Raw genomic sequence first — 15,175 nt, forward strand, 5'->3', positions numbered from 1 at the left:
TGAATAACCTCTACCTTCTTACCTAGAATGAAGCTTATGTGTTTTTCATAAAACAAACATTAAGGATATAACTCATACTTTATTATTTTAGCTGATTTGCATTAATGTATCAATGTTCCAAAGAAAACAGAAAGCATATGTTGGTTGTTGATAGGTTTTTTTTATTATTACTATCAACATATAATTCACATGAAATAGACCTTACCATTTTTTTTTTCTTTTTTTTTTTTTTTTTTTTTTTGACAGGCAGAGTGGACAGTGAGAGAGAGAGAGAGAGACAGAGAGAAAGGTCTTCCTTTGCCGTTGGTTCACCCTCTAATGGCCGCCGCGGTAGCGCGCTGCGGCCGGCGCACCGCGCTGTTCCGATGGCAGGAGCCAGGTGCTTCTCCTGGTCTCCCATGGGGTGCAGGGCCCAAACACTTGGGCCATCCTCCACTGCACTCCCTGGCCACCGCAGAGAACTGGCCTGGAAGAGGGGCAACCGGAACAGGATCGGTGCCCCGACCGGGACTAGAACCCGGTGTGCCGGCGCCGCAAGGCGGAGGATTAGCCTGTTGAGCCACGGCGCCGGCCAGACCTTACCATTTTAAAAAGTACAATTCAGTGAGTTTTCATATATTCTTGATTTTTTACAACAATCCCCACTATCTAATTCCAGAGCATGTCAATCATCCCAACAATATACCCTGTGCTTCTTAGTAATCACTCCAAATATCCCTTTCTCCAACCCTCTGGCAGCCATTAATCAACTTTTTATCTCTAAGGACTTGCCAGTTGTGGATATTTCTATTTTTAAAGATTTATTTATTTTATTTCAAAGCCATAATTAGAGGGAGAGACAGCGAGATCTTCCATCTGCTGGTTCACTCCCCAAATAGCCACTTCTAGGGCTGGGCCAGGCCGAAGCCAGGAGCCAGGAGCTTCTTCCAGATCTCCCACCCAAGGACATGGGCCATCCTCCACTGCTTTCCCAGGCACATTAGCAGGAAGCTGGATTGGAAGTGGAGCAGCTGGGAATCAAACCAGTGCCCACAGGGGGTGCTAGCACTAAAGATAGCAGCTTAACCCACTGTGCCACAGCACTAGCCCCCAGATATTTCATACAAATGGAGTCATACAGCACGTGGTCTTTTGTGTCTGGCTTCTTTCATTTAACAATTTGTTAAAGGTTTGCCTATGCTGTAGTGTAGCACAAGGCAGTTAGTACTTGCTATGGCTGAGTACCATTCCAGTGCCAGGATCTACCATATTTCATTTAGCTATGCATCCATTGATGGATATTCAGGTTGAAGCCAGCTGGGGGCTATTATAAAAAATGCTATTATGGACATCGATGTATAAGTTTTTGTGTGGACAAATGTTTCACCTAAATATATATCTGTTCCCAATAGTTAAAATATTGGGTCACAAAATAACTCTGTGTAACTTTTTTAAGAAATAGCCAAATTGTTTTCCACAGTGGCTGAACTATGTCATAACAGCATCAGCAATGTGTGAGTTCTAGTCTCTCCACATTGTCATCAATACTTGTTCTTTTCCTTTTTAAAAAAAAAAATTCTAGCTGTCTCAGTATATGTGAAACACTACTGCCTACATTTTTTATTTGTATTTCCCTAATGACATGGAACATCTTTTATGTGTATTTTTTTAAAGATTTATTTATTTATTTATTTATTTATTTGAAAGGCAAAGTTACAGAGAGAGAGAGAGGGAGAAAAGTTTGTAATTTTGATGAAGTCTGGTTTATTTTTTCCCTAGTTTCTTGTGCCTTTGGTATCATATCCAAAAAACTATTGCCTGACCCAAGGTTATAGAGAGTTACACATATGTTTTCTTCTAAGATTTTTGTAATTTTAGTTGGTTTTTTTTAATGTATATTTATGTGTTTGTTTGAAAGGCAGAGTGACAGAGAAAGAGGAAGTGAAAGAGAAAGAGATCCTATCCACAGGTCACTACCCCTAATGACTGCAATAGCCAAGGCTGGGCCAGACGGATACTAGAAGTCAGGAGCTCCATCTGGGTCTCCCACATGGTAGCATGGACCCAGGCACTTGAGCCATCATCTGCTGCCTCCAAGGCACATTGGCAGAGAGCTGAATTGGAAGCAGAGTAGCCAGGACTTCCACTGGCATTCTGACGCTGGTGTCACAAGCAGCATTTTTAACAGGATGTACCACAATGTCCACAGCTCTCAGATTTAATTTTTTAATCCAATTGTGTTCATTTTTTTTTTTTTTTTGACAGGCAGAGTGGACAGTGAGAGAAAGACAGAGAGAAAGGTCTTCCTTTGCCGTTGGTTCACCCTCCAATGGCCGCCGCGGCTGGTGTGCTGCGGCCCGCACCGCGCTGATCCGAAGGCAGGAGCCAGGTGCTTCTCCTGGTCTCCCATGCAGGTGCAGGGCCCAAGCACTTGGGCCATCCTCCACTGCACTCCCAGGCCATAGCAGAGAGCTGGCCTGGAAGAGGAGCAACCGGGACAGAATCCGGTGCCCCGACCGGGACTAGAACCCGGTGTGCCGGCACCGCAGGCGGAGGATTAGCCTGTTGAGCCACGGCGCCGGCCCCAATTGTGTTCATTTTTAAATAATCTGTTGCATGTGGCTGTCCAGTAGCCCCGGCACCATTTGTTTGGATGTTCTTTCCCATTGAATAGTCTTGGCATTCTTGTGGAAAATCATAGAGGGGTCTACACTCTCAATTCTAGTCCATTAAGCTAAACACATATCCTTCAACAAGTTCACATTGTCTTGCACACTGCAGTTTTGAGCAAGTTTAGAAACTGAGAAGTCTGGGTCCTCCAGCTTCATTCTTTCTAAATTTTTTTTGTTATTTTGAGTTGATAACCTTTAAAAAATCAAGTTGGCTGGCGCCATGGCTCAACAGGCTAATCCTCCGCCTTGCGGCACCAGCACACCGGGTTCTAGTTCCGGTCGGGGCACCGGATTCTGTCTCGGTTGGCCCTCTTCCAGGCCAGCTCTCTGCTGTAGCCAGGGAGTGCAGAGGAGGATGGCCCAAGTGCTTGGGCCCTGCACCCCATGGGAGACCAGGAGAAGCACCTGGCTCCTGCCATCGGATCAGCACGGTGCGGGCCGCAGCACGCCAGCCGCGGCGGCCATTGGAGGGTGAACCAACGGCAAAGGAAGACCTTTCTCTCTGTCTCTCTCTCTCACTGACACCTCTGCCTGTCAAAAATAAAATAAATAAATAAATAAATAAATAAATAAATAAATAAAATCAAGTTGAAAATAAAACAGCAAGTCTAGAGGAATACAATTCCAAGAGAGCCCTGTGACTTGTGCTTGGTGTATAGGAGGTGCTTTTGAAAACGTTTATTACATGAAACGGGTTGATTTCATCTCTAGTCTAACTCTGAATGCCAAAGTCATGTTTCCTTTGGAGCCTTTCTTCACTCTTCTCCTTTTTAAGAAAACCAGTAACTCCCTCATTCACACCTTGCCTGTCCATCAGAGCACCTGCAACACTTAGGTTTGTATGTGTAGACACCGTCAGACTCTAATGCCGTACAGGACTGGCAATGATTCTGATTCAGCTCTGGATCCCCAAAGCCATGCCCTCAAAGGACTAATACTCATACATTTTTGTTGGAGGGAGAGAAGAGAGTAATAGAGACAGCATACAGGAAAGAAAAGGGAAAGAGAAGGATAGAAGAAACTCTGAAGGCTTATCATACATTTACAATGTTACCAGCGTTGTCTCAGAGACATGTCATCGCTCCCTCCACACCTTCCTGTGTATTCAAGCATTCCCCTGTTTCAGTCCTTCTGGGGCTGCTTTTCAACAGCAGATCTTTTTTTTTCTCATGCTTCTAGAGATCTGGATGTCCAGGATCAAGGCACTGGCATGATTCATTGCCTAGTGAAGGCCCGATTTCTGGTTTGTAGACAGACAGCTCTCTTCTTGCTGTGGCTGGAGCCATTTCAAGCTTCTTTTTGATGGCACTGATCTCATTCACAAAGGCTCTTCTGGAGGATCACGCCTCCCAACGCCCTCACATGGAGTTCAGATTTCAACATATGAATTGGAGGGGGGACAGTCATCTTGACCTCTGCACCCTCATTTTATGGGGGAGGAAGGTGAGACACAGAGAGTGAAAGGATGTGCTCACCATCACGCAATGAGCAGGTAGCCCAGGCAGCTGTGTCCTTGGTGCTGTTCTCAAACACTTGCCATACTGTCTCTCAAATAGACTAAAACACATGTCTTTGGGTTCTACCCTGACAACTTGAGTCAGGAGGTTTGAGGTGGGGCCCAGATATCTATATTTTAAGCAAATTCCCAGATAATTTGATGGACAGCTCAGATGGAAATCATTGCTATAAATAATGGCCACATAAAGCAAATTGGGGGAGACCCTGGGGAGATGTCAGACTTTGGAGGAAAAGCCAGAGAAAGGAAGTGAAAACCAAGTACCAGCAAAGATGAGGATACTGGGAGGATAACCAAGAAGTGGGGATGACTGAGTAATGACCTGCTACCTTGGCCCAGCCAGCCCTGGCCATGTTACACATTCTACAACAACAAACACCTTCCACCAACTCTATATCATCCCTTAAGTCTCTGCACTCTGAGCAAATGAACGGACCACAAAAGTGAGTAAGAAGGAGTAATTAGAGAAACAACTAACGTTTATTTGTTGCTTAGTGTATGTATATGCCAGGCTCTGTTCCTAGAGCTTTACACGTAAGAACTCACTTAATTCTCACAACTATCCCATAGGTAGGAGGTATTGTCTTCCTCCACCTGCCAAGTAAAGAAGCAGAGGCGCACAAAGGCTAAGAGGCTTAACAGAACCAGATGCAAACCCAGATAGTCTTGCCCCGGAGCTCAAGCTCTTAACCACTGTGTTGCTTCTGCAGGAAAGAAAAAAATGAAGGATGAAAGATGAGACCCATTAACATTTCCATTTAGAAAAGCTAATTGGAGCAAATACCCATGTGAGAAAAATAAACACACAGCCCCAGTGTGGATGCCCCAGCTCTGGCAGGAGTGTCTGGAAGACTGAGACTGGGAGAGCTGAGAGGGCACGGAGCACTGCCTCCCAGGGGCTGCAGAGGCTGCCGCTGAGGGTCCAGCCCATGGAGCTGTGCAGGTGCACAGCAAGCCAAGGTCACTGTCACTTTCTCTCCTGAAGTTTCCCCGAGGTTAATCCAGCCTCGTTTTGGTGAATTTCATAGAAAGCATCATCTTGAAAGAGAAGGTATCTGTCCTGAGTTATCCATGTCTGGGAAAAGGGTAGAAAAAAAGTCTTTCCCCAAGAATTTGGTAAAATACAAAAAAACTTTAGTTCCACCAGGTGCTCTGAAAGACTTTCATTCTTCAAAGGAGATGCTAAAATGTATAAAATGCCCATAGAATTCACTTCCGCAGCTGAACCTAGGATCTGCAGGAACAGTGCAGTGGCTGTGTTTCCTTCAGGACAGAGTTTCTCAGCCTCAGCACTCCTGACATTTGGGGCTAAATAATTCTTAATTGTGGGAGGCTGTCCTGTACTTTTGTGGATGCCTAGGAGGATCCCTGACCTCTATCTGTTACATACCAATGAGGGCCCCTCCCCGTTCTGGGGAAGTCACAGATGACTTCACTCATTGCCAGATATACCCTGGGACCCATTCTGCTTCCCCCAGAAGCCTTCCTTGATTCCTGCCTTCACCCTTAACCTCCTGTTTGTTCATCACTCGCTGGGCACCTGCCACAGGCTGTGCACATCTCTGTTGCTGCATTTGCTTACTGCATCATTTGTTGGTGTTTCCATCTTCTCACAACTAGGAGCACCTTGAGGGTCTGTCTCACTTTTCTCTAGCTCCAGCACCCAGCATAGAGACATGCAGAAGCCACCCAATGAATATGAGTGTCTAGCCAAAGCCTTCAGATCAAGGTAACCAGAGGAATAAAATCACAAGAAGCCCTCTGCATGCACGAGTTCCATCATAAATATTCAGGGAAATAAGTGTCCTGTGCCAAGCATGTAAATATTTATTTTTCTTTTTGTTGTTTCCTAAATAATGCAGTAGAACAACTCTGCACATTGCAGTTGCATTGTGTGGAGTATTCTAAGTAATCTAGACACAATTTAAAGTATATGGGAGGATGTGCGTAGGTTATATGCAAATACTACCCCATTTTACATAAAACACTTGAGCTTCTGCAGATTTTTGTATCTGCAATCAGCCCTGGAACCAACCCCTTGCAGATACCAAGGCATGACTGTATTTCTGTGTGGGTGGCCAGAGCTGGGAAGGGAAAGTCCAGAGACCTAAGCAAAGAAAGGCAAATAGCCAGAAAGAGGAGAAGCACCATACTCAGGATCATGCAGTTGGAGGCTGAGGCAGAAAAGGGACACAAGACCAAGACTGAAACCCTGTCCGTGCTCCTGCAGCCCAGTGCTTTGTCCACTAGCTTATACAAGCTTTAATCATGCAGACAGAGAGTTCTTGATGGAATTGATAAAAGCAAACAAAGGAATCTGTGGATTGACACATGACCAGCAATAAATCCATAAAGGTAAATATTGATGTCTGAGGATTACATATCACTGTGTGCAGTGTGTAGATAACCAGAGTTAGAACTTACAGGTTCATGTTGGTGCCCAGGCAAACCCTTGAGTCTCTAGACAAATCATCCGGTTTCTCTGTGTTTTTATTTCTTTTGGCTGTGGTATTTTGCTATTCACAGAGCACGTGATCAACTTCTGTGCTTTGATTTGAGCATGCTCAGCTGGATGCGAAAATCTCCAATTCTCCTGTGTTCCCTGAAGATCGAATCCCACAGTGATCTGTAATTTGTGTGGTTTATAGAATTATAGGCCCCTGAAGCTGTGAGGAGCCTGATAAATCATGTAGTGAGAATTTCCAGCCAGCGCCTGGATTTCTTCTTCAGAATCCCTGGCAGATGCTCAGTGAGCTTCACCTCACAGCGCAACAAGCAGGGAGGAAAAGGGCTCAGCGTGAAGAAAGCCAGAGGAGTGTGTGTGTCCTTTTCGCCCCACGGGCGGTCTCACTTTCTGCAGGATACTGACAGCTCTCACTTTACCATGCACGTCCTACATGTCAGAGACGGTACTAACTGCTTTTAAAAATCTTTAAAACAAGTATTTATCCCTTTTCATCTTATTTGAGAAGCAGAGATGTGTGTGTGTGTGTGTGTATGAGTGAGCGAGAGAAAGAGAGAGAGAGAGAGAGAGAGAATCTTTCATTCGCTGGTTTCCTTCCTAGATGCCTGTATCAGACAGGGCTAGGCCAGGCCACAGCCAGGAGTGCGGAACTCAACCCACGTCCCCCACATGGACAGCAGGGCCCCACACACTTGAGCCATCACCTGCTGCCTTCTAGGGTATGTGTCAGAAAGAAGCTGGGATCAGAAGCAGAGTCGGAACCAGCACTGTGCCCTGCATTATGGGATGCAGTTGTCTGACATGGCATTTTAATTACTGTCAGATGCTCACCCGATAGGTAATATCTTTTAGCCTATGTAAGAATGTCATGAGGCAAATACTTGTATGAAATGGCCTTTATTTTTCAGATAAGGAAACTAAGATTCAGAGAAATTAACCAACTTGAAAAAATACATATCTACTAAGAGGTAGAGTCTCAAGTCTATTCCAGTACAGAAATGTTTATTGAATCTAATGATATTCCTATGCACCATCATGTCTCATCATTACAGGTGAGGCAGAGTATAAAGTTTATGTTCATAAAACGGGAGCAATGTTTAAGAATTGTGGATTTAATTCAGCTATAGGACTGATTTGTTCATATTGATGGAGGTTTTTCTTTAGCTATCAGGCTTTAAGAACATAAATGTTGGACACTATGAGAGACAATGACATGATCAGCCCTTGTCTAGACTGTTGAGGAACAACTTACTATTTTATTCCTTTTAGTATTTTTGTTGTTGTGGTTGTTGTTGTTGTTGCTCTGTTTGTTCTACATAAGACCACTGGTTGAACTCTGTAATCAATGCACAATCATTCTTAGGCATTTAAAATTAACAGAAAAGTGATCTCTGTTGAACATAGGAGTGGGAATAAGAGAGGGAGGAGATATATAGGTTGGCACATGCTCACTCGGACTTACCTCCAATGGTGGAACTAGAAATGTGCCAGGGGATTTCAACTCAATCTTACCAAGGAGGCAGATACCAATGCCAGCGCACTTGGTAAAGTGATAAGTATAAGTACACAACTGATCAAAAAGATAGGGTATGTGTCGAAGAGATTTCACAAATAAGACCAGTGTAAGCAAATAACAAAGGATAGAATTAAAAGGGAGAGTATGATCCTGCGGGGGAAGCAGGACACACAGCAGACTCATAGAATGGCAAACGCCCAAAACAGCACTCCTGCCTCAGAATCAACCCTTGGGACATTCGGATCTGGCTAAAAGGTCCATGAGAGTCTCACAGGCATGGAAAGCCATGACACGATGGCAAAAAACAATCTAAATGAAAGACCCTGGTGAACAAGACCCCAGCAAAAGGAACAGGCCATCAAGGAGAGAGGCGCCTTTCTCTGAAGGGAGGAAGGAACCTCCACTGTGATACGGCCTTGACTAAACAAGTTCAGAGTCGGTGAACTCAAGGAGCTTCCATAGCCTAGACAGCTCATAGCAAGAGTCTCGGGTGATTGCTGACGTCATAAGTAAGAGTGCCAATTGTTAAGTCAACAACGGGAGTCACTGGGTACATGCTCCCCACGTAGGATCTCTGTCCTTAATGTGTTTTACTATGAAACGTAAAAACACTACTAGTCAAACAATACCCTATACCTTGTGCGGTTGTGTGAGTGCAGCCTGTTGAAACCCTTGCTTAATATATACTAAGTTGATCTTCAGTATATGAAGGTAATTGAAAATGAAACTCGATGAAGGGTGGGATGGGAGAGGGAGAGGGAGAGGGAGAGGAGAGGGCCACGGGAGGGAGGGAGGTTGGGGGGGGGGGGAGCCACAACAATACAAAAGTTGCACTTTGTAAATTCACATTTATGAAATTAAAAAAAAGATACTAAAAATTTTTAATACATTATTCTACAGTATCACATTTACAGATGCTGTCTTTACAGTAATATATTAGCAAGGCTACTACAAACAAAGCAATAAAATATAAGACTGGATCAATATGTAAAACAGAGTAATAATTTAGGCTGTCTAAAGAGAAACTTAGTAAGACATTTCTCTTGGAGGACTGCTACATTATTTTTCTTTTTTGAAAAAACAGCCGGCCGGCGCCGTGGCTTAACAGGCTAATCCTCCGCCATGCGGCGCCGGCACACCGGGTTCTAGTCCCAGTCGGGGTGCTGGATTCTATCCCGGTTGCCCCTCTTCCAGGCCAGCTCTCTGCTATGGCCCGGGAAGGCAGTGGAGGATGGCCCAAGTCCTTGGGCCCTGCACCCGCAAGGGAGACCAGGAGAAGCACCTGGCTCCTGGCTTCGGATCAGCACAGTGTGCCGTCCGCAGCGGCCATTGGAGGGTGAACCAACAGAAAAGGAAGACCTTTCTCTCTGTCTCTCTCTCTCTCACTATCCACTCTGCCTGTCAAAAAAAAAAAAAAAAAAGAAAAGAAAAGAAAAAACAGCCTAAAATACAGGAGCAATTTCTATATTAATAAAAAATGGAAATCTGAGGCAGATGTAGCCAGAATCAGTGAATTCACTGGAGGCTGATATTCTCACTTGCGTATGCATATCTTAAATAAAGAAGGAGTTTGACCATTTCACCTCGTTAATCATTAAGAGGACACTAGCCAAACTTGTGAGGCAGGTAAAGTTTATTTTTAGGCATTCAACCAGTTTCTCTTTCAGGCTTCCCCTTTTCTCTTAGGGTCACCCAGAACGCCCAGTTACCTTAGCCTGCCCCTCTCTCCCAGAAGCATTGCCCGTGGTTTCAGACCTTTATGGAATGAAATGATACAGGAGTACCACAGACACAGTGTTAGAGAGCTAACTCATTGGAGCAAAGAGGGGGAGGTGGAGGAGAACTACTTAGTGTGGTGCGTGGTAGTGAAGTCTAGTGTAGCCCGAGCCTCGGGATCTAGATTTTCATATTATATAATTGAGAATCTGTCTGTCTCCAGATTTCTGCACTTTTTCTTTTTTGTCAGCTTCACTCTGAAGGCAGCTCTACAGCTGCTCTAAGCTTGCATCTTATCAGCTTAGCTATTCTTGCTGGAAAGGGACAGCTTCTGAATAGCTCCAGCAGGCCTACAATTATGGCTCATTTGTACATGTCATGTGCTCATCTCTGAACAAATGTTCTGACAGGCCAGGCAGGGCCCATTCCACAGATCTGGAGATGGGATTAACACCACCACAAACCTATGGGCCACAGTTAGGGAAAGGGTAATTTTCTAAAGGAAATTTTGGTTGCCAGTCCCATATGTGGTGAGTGGATGCTTGGTCCCAACACAGTATCCACCCCCCCCCCCATTGCCGATTTGACAAAGGGCATAACAGCTAGCTTGATGGGGTGGAGGTTGATCACCAAAAGCAGTAGTGTCCTAAATGATCCCTTGTGGGTAGCTAATTGGCTCACAGAAAGACCATTCCTCTTGAATTTACGTTTAATATAAAGACAGATTCAGCAAAACTGTCCATAAACAAGACATGGTTGTACCTCGTACTGCATAGTCATCCATGACTCTTGCTCTAATTGAATTTTTCTAGAATTCCTAAAGGAAGATTAAAGTTGAAAATGCACAGATATTTTAAAAATAAATCCATTAATGTGGCATCTTTGAGTGCTTAACAATTGGTATGCATCTGGGGCCGGCGCTGTGGTTCACTTGGTTAATCCTCCACCTGCGGCGCCAGCCTCCCATATGGGTGCTGTGTTCTAGTCCCAGTTGCTCCTCTTCCAGTCCAGCTCTCTGCTGTGGCCCAGGAGGGCAGTGGAGGATGGCCCAAGTGCTTGGGCCCCAGTATCCACATGGGAGAAGGGAAGAGGCACCTGGCTCCTGGCTTCGGATTGGTGCAGCACCGGCCATAGCAGCCATTTGGGGAGTGAACCAACGGAAGGAAGACCTTTCTCTCTATCTCTCTCTCTCTCTCTCTCACTGTCTATAACTCTACCTGTCAAATAAAAAAAAAAATTGGTATGCATCACACTTCCCTGAGAAATTCCAGTGCTACCCTCTTTGAACAATGGTGTGAAGCTATAGGTACAAGTATATATTGCAGCATGAGTTACAATAGTAAATAATTGAGAAAAAAAACCTAAATATTAATCAATAAGGGAAAGGTTAAATAAATTATAATACAGTATAACAATACAACAATGTGTTCCTATTATCTGAAAACCCTGATGAAAAGGCATCCAAAAAATTTTGACAAAGCTGAAAAACACAGTAGTAGAATCTTAATTTTGTTTCTAAAAAACTGTATGTTTGTATGCATGAAATCAAGCATGCGCACATCCATGTTTAGGAAAAAGGAATCTGGACACACACATCCCAGCCCTAAAATGTAGATACATCTATAAAATAGGTTCATGGGGAGAGAGTTTGTTCTTGATTTGTTTCTGATTTCATATGCTTGGATGTTTATCAAAGATGTGTATCATTTTTTGGCAATCTGTTATTTCTGAAGATTTTTTTAAAGCAGCAGTATTACTGAAAGTTGTGCTTCATCCCTCTAGTGCTGTCCACACGAAGGTGACCATTTCTCTTGGACATCTCCCTTCCATCGAACCTCACATTTCATTTGACATATCAATAACTCATGCCCAGGCCAGCGCCGTGGCTCACTTGGTTAATCCTCCGCCTGCGGCGCTGGCATTCCATATGGGAGCCAGGTTCTAGTCCCGGTTGCTCCTCTTCCAGTCCAGCTCTTTGCTGTGGCCCAGGAGAGCAGTGGAGGATGGCCCAAGTGCTTGGGCCCTGCACCCGCATGGGAGACCAGGAGGAAGCACCTGGCTCCTGGCTTTGGATCAGCGCAGCACCAGCTGTAGCGGCCATTTAGGGGGTGAACCAACGGAAGGAAGACCTTTCTCTCTGTCTCTCTCTCTCTCTCTCATTGTCTAACTCTGCCTGTCAAAATAAAAAAAAAAATTAAAAAAAAAAAAAGATAACACATGCCCTCACCTCTCACAGCTCTCTATTGGCTCTTCTGAATGAGCCAAATGAAGACTTATAGCCTTGTTAAACGTTACTTCCAGTAGGAAAGACTGACTTGTAAAGCAAGTAAAGCAAATGTGGAATGTACTGATGTGCATCAAGCACAGAATAGCCATTCAGTAACCTGTATTAGTCCCTTTTTTTCAGTTTATCCTCAAATTCTGGAGAGGACTTGAACGAGTTCATGATAAAGACAAATTTAAATGTTGATTATAGATAGATAGACAAGCAGACAGAAATCTCTTAGGAGGGGCAAAATTGAGTAGTTAGAAATTCATCACAGGAGGTTTTGTAGGTCTTAGATGATCAACAGAAACAAATGTGATGAAATCACAGAGAGGTAAAATAGAAAATGAAAATCAGGACCCAGGAAAGAGGAATAAAAATATGCTGGACATCATTCAATAACTATTTGCTGATGGTAATTATAGGGATGGAAAACCCATCAGGCCTATGGAGCTAAAATTAATCAGCAAGTATTCATGGAGTGCCTCCTGCTTCTATTATGGGTCCTGGCTTCCTGCCTGCCCAGTGCCCAGGCTGGAGACATTTGCGTGACATTCAGCTTGTCAAGACAGAAGGAGCAAAATAGGCAGACAGTGGCTCACAGGCGCTCACAGCAGCCGTCTGTACCCGTCATGTTTGTGGGAACCACAGTCAAGCGAGGTAACTCTGTCCTGCACAAGAGTATAAAACTAGTTTAAGTGCTATAACATCACATCACCTGGAAAGAGTTCATTTAAGTGGTGATACTATTTTTCCAAAGCCATAGTTAATTCATTCTTGTCTCATCTGAAATTTCAAAGTACAAATGCACATTCTATTTCTATTAAACTCAGGAAGTGAAACCACCAGGACTTGTAATGACTATACTTTGTATTCAGGGTTCTTTCTATTGCTGACAGACATTTTAGCTCATGATGAATTCCCTTAAAATGTAAAATAAGATGTTTATGTCATTGTTAACATTTTGATGAAATGCTATTGTAGTGGGCATCTGCACTTCCAGCAACTCTTTCTCCTAAAATGAAACTCTCAATATTTAGAGGAACATTTCTCTCTCTCTCTCTCTCTCTCTCTCTCTCTCTCCCCCTCATATGCACCCCAGTCTTAGGTGTCAGTGGTGCACAACTGACCTAGACTTTGCCAAGTGGAGTAGACCACAGTACTTCAAAAAGTGTGTAGAAAATGGAATTTTAAAAAAAGTTTATTTTGGTGCAAAAAAATGTTTCAGATCTGTATATATGAGGCCTTCAAAAACTTCATAAAAAATTCATAATACATGAGAATCATGCCAGAATTTAAAACTATTTTTGCACCAAAAATAAGCTTATCTTTAAATTCCATTTTCTGTAAATTTTTTAAATTGTTTTAAGAGTTATTTATTTATTTGAAAGGCAGAGTTATAGTGAGGCAGAGGCAGAGAGAGAGGTCTTCCAACCACTGGTTCACTCCCCAGTTGGCTACAATGGCCAGAGCTGGGCCAATCCAAAGCCAGCAGCCAGGAGCTTCCTCCGGGTCTCCCACATGGGCGCAGGAGCCCAAGGGTTTGGGCCATTGTCTACTGCTTTCCCAGGCCATAGCAGAGAGCTGGATCAGAAGTGGAGCAGCTGGGACACGAACCAACGCCCATATAGGATGCCGGCATTGCGGGCGGTGGCTTTTCCCTTCTACACCACATCACCGGCCCCTCCATAAATTTTTGTCTCTTCATACAACTCATACATCCCTTGGCTGTAGTTCTGTTTCAAGGATAAGCTTGTGATCTAACCTAACCAACGAGGTCCCCTCCCCCTGGAATACATACTGAAATTATTAGAGAACTATCTTTCAACTGAAGTTACTAAGCTGAGTGGATGTCTTGTATCCAGCTGCCTCAGGCTCTCTGGTAGAGATAGCCTTACCAGGAATAAACCAAAGCAGGAAAATAAGCTCAGAGAATTCAAGCCCTTTTGATGTGATTGCAGCCCCTGCATCCAGTCATGCCTGAAATTAAACTTCCTCTATACTTATAGGGGAACCAATAAAGTCTCCTTTTGCTTTAACAGTTGGTTATCTATTAAATGCACCAAAATCCAAATGTCCTAATAGAATAATATTGATAAGCTTCCATTAAAAGAGTTACCTCCATAAGAAATAACCAAAGAGCCTGAAAGAGACCCTTGGTAATTCAACTTAGTCATGCTTCCCCCAGACAACCCCCCCGACCAGCATCTCTGTACGCACTGTCACACACCTACGTGACTTCTGTATGTACATAGAGTACCACGTGCCTATCCTCAAATTTCTGAAGTTTGCACTGTTTGATAAAGACTTATTGCTGTAACTATCTCCACTTCCTCCGGAGTATGGACAGCATCACAATAATTTTTAAGTGATTTATTTATTTGATAGAGAGAAACAGGGAAAAATATCTCCATCTGCTTTATCACTCCCCAAGTGTCTGCAAGGGCCAGGACAGGGCCAGGTGAAAGCCAGGAGCCCAGAATTCAATCCAGATCTCCCAAGTGGTTTCCAGGAAGCCAATCACTGGAGACATCCCCTGCTGCCTCCCAGGGTACACATTAGGAGGAAACAGGAATTGGAAGCAGGCCTGAGACTTGATCGCAGTTACTTTGATATGGGATGCAATGTCCCAGCCAGTGTTTTAACCACTAAGTAAAACACCCTCATACTCATTTTTATAGCCCTGTAGTCCTATATTGGGACCTAACAGAATAGTTGCTATTTTGTTGAAGGAATTTTTTGTTGTTGAAAATTAGTCCCTTCCATTAATAAATATTCTATGATTAATTGAAACCATCCCTAAATTATCAGAAAACCAAAGTAAACCAAATGGATTAAAGAAAGCTAAATTCTGAAGGTGTCAGGCACTGCTAGCTGGGATAGCTGAGAATTTTTCCTTTCTCTGATCATTGAGATTGAGGGGACTAGTGAATGGGAGAGGTAGCTCTTTCTTTTGCAAAACACTCTTTTTCAAATACCATGAAGTTGAATAACTTCTCTTGTGACATATTAAAAGCAAAACATGTAACATATAAGATCCCGAGGT

Source organism: Lepus europaeus, chromosome 4, assembly GCF_033115175.1.
Source record: "Lepus europaeus isolate LE1 chromosome 4, mLepTim1.pri, whole genome shotgun sequence".
NCBI lineage: Eukaryota > Metazoa > Chordata > Mammalia > Lagomorpha > Leporidae > Lepus > Lepus europaeus.